Below are 6,099 nucleotides of genomic sequence, written 5' to 3'. Positions count from 1 at the left end.
CGGGCATTTCAGCCGCCGACCCACGCGACCCACGGCCACCAAAGCCATTCTTCCCCGAGCGCTTCAGCTATTCGTGGGGGCCGCCATCTTTTCTCGTGTGACCCTTGACCCCACGCCCTGGCGGAAGAGACCCGCCATCGCGGCCATGTTTGTTACTGGTTGAAGGCAAAATTTTTGAGGGAAGCCCACAGATCGCGAGATCTGGCTGCCTGTTCCCTGCCCATTAGCGGGAGAAAAAACTGGAGGGCATCTACCTCAAGAACTCGCGAGTCCTTCTCTCTGCTCGACCTCTCTCTGTTTCCTGACTTTCACGGGCCTGAGTCATTTCTCACTTGGCTTTGCTGCAGCTGTCCCTACTTCCATCTGCTCCCTTCCCTGACTCTCACCTCTAAAATGAGCTACTTTAAAAAAAGAAAACTAGCGCGCTGTAAATCCCAGCCTTGTGGGAAACTGAGGCAAGAAAATTGCAAATTCGAGCCCAGCCTGGACAATGTAGCGAAATAGGGAGACCCTGTCTCAAAAAAACAAAAAACTAGGGAATGGGGTGAGGATGTGGCTTAGTGCTTAACACCCTGAGTTCTAGCCCCAGTGCTGCAAAAAAAGAGAAAAATACATACCCGCAATGTTTTTTTTTTAAAATAAGATGAGGAATTTGAATTTTATGGCTTGCAAGCAAGCCATTGTGTCCCGTGAGGGGCTCACCGAGAGCGAACTCTCCCCCAGATCCTCATCACTCCATACCTGGAGCTCAACCCATTCTAATCCACTCCCAAGACCAGATCACAGTGTTGTCCTGGAATGAGCCTTTCGTCCATTCTGAATCGAGGGTACTCATGGGGTGAAATGTGGGTAAAGTTTTACCATTCTTTGGAACTATTTTGGTTTGGTTTGGTGGTTTTGTTTTGTTTTTTGAGACAAGGTCTCACTGCATAGTCCAGACTGGCCTTGAACTCATGGCAGTCCTCCTGCCTCAGCCTCCCAACACGGCTGGGGCAAATTCTTCCGATGTGACATCCTCTTGGAGTTTGTTGTCCCAAGTGTGTGCCACCTGTTTTTAAATTTTTACCCAAAACCTCAGATGTGGAGCCACATGCCCGCTGCTTGGGAGAGAGGAGGAGCTGGCAGCCCAAGAGGGAGCTTTTGCTCAGGGAGGTCGGGGCCAGTGGACAAATGCCACCACTGTGGTCCCTTCTGTCTCCTGCCCGGCAGTCATAGCACAATCGGGACCCCTTGGGCCACAATAGTGACCAACACTAAAAAACAAAACAGGGCCTGAGATTTAGCTCAGTGGTTCCACTGCCTGCCTTGCAATCACAAGGACCTGAGTTCGATCCCCAGTACCAAATAAATAAATAAAAAAGCTAGGCGTTGGTGTACACCTGTAATCCCAGCACTCAGGAGGCTGAGGCAGAAGGATCACTGTGAGTCTGAGCCCAGCCTGGGCTACGTAGTGAGTTCCACCTGCCTCACAAATGCAAGGACTGGAGTTCCATCCCTGGCACACACAAAAAAAGACTTTGGGGACGGGACATCACTGCAATGTGAATTTTGGCCACTTGAAGGCAGCATTGGCCCATCCTTGATCATAGAGAATCAGGACACACCTGCCTCAAAGTCTGTCTGGCCAATCAGGAGTGGGAGTCATGGTCACAGTTTTTATTTTATTATCAAAATATGGGGGGATCTTGTTTGTTTTGTCTTTTTCAAAACATGGATTTCTTTTCTTTTGAAGTATTGGAGATTGAGCACAAGGTGTTCTGGCCGAGCTGCAGGTCTAGCCCTTTTTTTTTTTGAGACAGGGTCTCTCTCACCAAATCAATAAGTTGCTCCCGCTGGGTTCAAATTTGTGATCCAGCTGTCTCAGCCTCCAGGATTACAGACATACGCTCAAAACTTGATTGGTTTTTGTTTCTTTTTTGTTGTTCATTTGTTATTTTTGAGACAGGGTCTCACTATCCAGCAGAGGCAAGCCATGGGTCACAAACTTGTCAGTCTTCCTGCCTCAGCCTCCTGAGTGCTGGGATTACAGGTGTATGTCACCAAGCCTGGCTCAAAACCTCATTGGTTTTATAGACTAGTTTTGTGCTGCCAAGTACAGTACTTGAATTTTGTGTAATTTTTTGCTGGTAAAGATGGTCAAACAACAAAATTAGCTGTTATCCCAAAATATCAAAATGTGTGTAATGTTAGCCATGCTAAATCTACTCCTAAAATGATGTTTTCCTATAGATATTCTACTTGCTTTGACTTTTTTTTTTTTTTTTTTTTTTGTACCAGGGATCAAACTCAGGACCTTCTACTTGTAAGGCAGGCAGCAGCACCACTGAGCTAAATCCCCGGCCCAGATTTTCTATTTATTTATTTTTGTTTTGTTTTGTTTTTTGAGACAGGGTCTCACTATGTAGTTCAAACTGCCCTGGAACTCACTGTGAAGCCCAGGTTGGTCTTGAACTCACAGAGATCCTCCTGCCTCAGCCTCCCAAGTGCTGGAATTACAGGTGTGCGCCACCACGCCCAGCTTCTATTTAAAGAGACAGGATCTTTCTGTGTTACCCAGGCTCAAACTCCTGAGTTTACGCAGCCTTCCTGCCTCAGCCTCCCAAGTCACTGGGACTAATAGGTTGGGCTACTGCACCTGGCTGTCTCTGATATACTGAGGTGGCTGAAACTGTGCAGCCTGAGAAAATGAACTTAATTAGCTTTCAATGGTTTAATTTATACTGTTAATAAAATTTAACTGTACAACTAATAAGCCATGTGGTCCCTTTGAAAACAAATTAAACATTATATATGAATAAGGCTAAAACTCCTTTAAACACACACACACACACACACACACAGCCACAAAACATTATCCTTGTTTCGTGTTTTTTTTTTTTTTTAGCTCAATTTCACCCCACCTGCCTGGCAAATGCAAGTTCCTGAGTTTGATCCCCAGTAATGGGGAAAAAAAAAGAAAGAAAGAAAACAGTGGAGCCAGGCATGGATTGCCGTGAGTTCAAGGCCAGCCTGAACCACACAGTGAAACCCTGTCTCAAAAAAAATCACCATCATCATCATAATTTCCATAAATACACAGGCCAACTTCTGGAAGCTATTTGCTTCTACCTCCTAATCTTGTATGATAAAGCAAGTTTTCAACTCTTGTGTCTTTATGACACACACTCATTTTCATTCCCTGCTTTGTTCTCTATTCTTACAAAACTGCCTTTGCTAGTCATAACATTGACTTACATATAAATTTAAAAATCTTCCTGTCAAGTAGCATTAAAAAGATCCCACTGGAATTTTGATTGACATTACATTCAGTTCATGAGCTAATTGAGAGAAAATTGGAGAAACGACGTCCGTATCTTGAGCCTTGCACTCCACAAAGGTGAGACTCCCTCCATCTCACCCGGATTCAGGCACCTGCTGCACAGATCCAGCCCCTGCTGGATGTAGACCATGTCCACTCCCCGCAGCAAATTTTTTTTGTACCTGGGATTGAACTCAGGTACTTGCGATTGTGAGGCAGGCAGCAGAACCACTGAGCTTAATCCCCAGCCCCCAATTTTTTTTAACACAACATCTTTCTGTGTAGTCCAGGATGGCCTAGAACTCACAGCGATCTTCCTGCCTCAGCCTCCCAAGTGGTAGAATTGCAGGCACACTCCCCCATGCCCTGCCGTTCACTTTTTGAGACCACTTTCTTCCACCTTTGGGAGGAGGGAAGGTACTGGGGCTCCAACCCAGCGGGCTGCCTCTGAGCTGCATCCCCAGACCTTTCCTTTCTTTTTTTTTTTTTAATTTTGCTTAATTGCCCAGGCTGGCCTCAAACTTGGCAATCCTCCTGCCTCAGCGTCCCTCATAGCTGGGATTACAGGCATGGGGCCCTACCTTAGCATGATGCATTATCTTTAAAATATTGTTACATTTTTAGGGGCAACCCACTTTCCAGTCCCTCTTCTGTCTCTCTTATACAGAAGCTTTCTTTCCCTCAATAAATTTTTCCTAGTCTTAACCTCTTGTGTTCCTAGAATTCTTTCTTTGATTTTAAATAACATGAACTTGTGTTTTTGGTATTAAGTAGGTTTGAAGAGCGTTACCTCTCTTCCCCCTATATTATTTTGGAAGTCTTCTGCTGAGATTAGTGGTCAGAGTATTTAATTCAAGGCACTTCCCTCCTCTGGGGCTGCTGGATTTAAGACAAAGCTTCCAGAATATTCGAAGACTAAAACTAGAAAGGTAACTGGGCTATGAGGACACCAGTATTTTGACTCTGGCCCCTCAGGGTCTACAAGATCCAGGACACAAAGGAACCTTTCCTACAGGATCCTACATCTTTGAGGCTGCCAAACTCCAAGAGGTCATACAAATGGAGCCAATGACAAATGTGCTAGACTTCTTTTATCAGGATCCACCAGATCAACCTTGCAAACAGCTCCTAACTGCTAAACTAGACAATATGACTTCTGTGTTAGATTTTGAAGTCCCCGGATCTTCTCCTTATCCTCTTTGTGGGCTATATTCATAGCAATCCTGCTGACCTTACAATTTGGCCCATGAATTCTTGTTTCTTTGGCTTTGTCTCCTCCAGACTTAAAGGCTACGCAGCTACCAAGATGGCAATGCCAGGTGCCTACCAGAGGCCTTTAGCTAGACCCTCTGTAGAGGAAAGCTAATTGCTGATCACAACTATGACCCTCATCAGCCGTAAGTATCCAGAGCTGTCTTCACTCTTTGCACCCTCACAGCAGTTAGGGGTGCTTCTTCGGAGGGGGGAATATTGCAGCTAGGTAAGTTAATTAGATATCTTGTAGACAGTTAGACGGGGCATCCTCAAGGAGCCAACACAGCAAGGAGCCAACATGGAGGACAATCAAGACACATTCACTGTAGCCAGAATTGTAAAAGGAGAGAAACTACTATATACCCTTTTGTTTCCCCTGAGGATAAATAGCAGTAACTGATATTCCAAATAGGTATCAAGCACCCAGGTGTGGGGGTCAAGGTCTTAGCCCAGCCTTACCAGGAAATATCCCTGACCCCCACCCTTACTGGAAATCCTCCTGCGCTTGCTAAGTGACTCGCTCCCCCATTTGACCCCCATTTAATCAATATTGTACTTGTCATCTTATTGGTTGGTCATGGTTTTGCCCCACCTCATGCCCACCTTGTAATTTTCCATTGGGTCTTACAGTTTTGTCCCACTTTGCACCCACCTCATCACATGGCTTTGCTGTGTAAAACATCTTGGAGAAGTGGGGTGGGTGGGCAACCCACTTTCCGATGCCCCTTTTGTCTCTTTTAGACAGAGGCTTTCTTTCCCTCAATAAGTTTTTCCTATTTGTTTTTTTTTTTTTTTTTTAATAATGGTGCCTCTTGTAATTCATGGTGCTTTATTATTTTTTGGTACCGGGGATCGAACTCAGATCCTTGCACTTGCAAGGCAGGCGGTGGAAATGCTGAGCCAAATCCCCAGCCCAGTTTTTCCTACTCTTAAAACAATATTGTTACATTTTATTTGCTAAAAGTTTACCAGAAATTTTATATCGATATTTATGAGATGTGTGTGTCTATGTGCCGGGAATCGAACTCGGGACCTTGTGCTTTCAAGGCAGGCAACAGAACCACTGAGCTAAATCCCCACCCCTACGAGAGATATTTGTAGTTTTTTCTGGGATAGCTTCACCTGCCTTGGGTATCAGGACAATGCTTTCCTCATAAAATGAATTGGAAAGAAGCTGGGCTTTGAGCTTCAGATCTATACAGTGGACCCTCGAGTTACAACTGGCCTGATATACAAACAACTTGGGTTACGACTGGAATTTTAGATTTATGAACAAAGTCTTGAATTACAACCTGAAACCCAGCCATTTGTGTTTCCAGATGGCCTCAGACACAGATTTAACCCTTACAGAGTTCTGGAAAGAACAGTACAACATCCTTTCCTGAGGAATCCTGGGCCAGCATCTCTCTATGCACACTGAGATCTGCCTGGAAGAAAGTGTGGCCTAAAATTATATAGAAGAAGCTGGACATGGTGGTGCACACCTGTAATCCCAGCACTCAGGAGGCTGAGGCAGGAGAACTGCAGTGAGTTTGAGACCAGGCGCT

The sequence above is a fragment of the Fukomys damarensis genome, unplaced genomic scaffold (genome assembly GCF_012274545.1).
Source record: "Fukomys damarensis isolate Sample0158 unplaced genomic scaffold, DMR_v1.0_HiC HiC_scaffold_17, whole genome shotgun sequence".
NCBI classification, from domain to species: Eukaryota; Metazoa; Chordata; class Mammalia; order Rodentia; family Bathyergidae; genus Fukomys; species Fukomys damarensis.
This window is presented reverse-complemented; position numbering follows the sequence as displayed.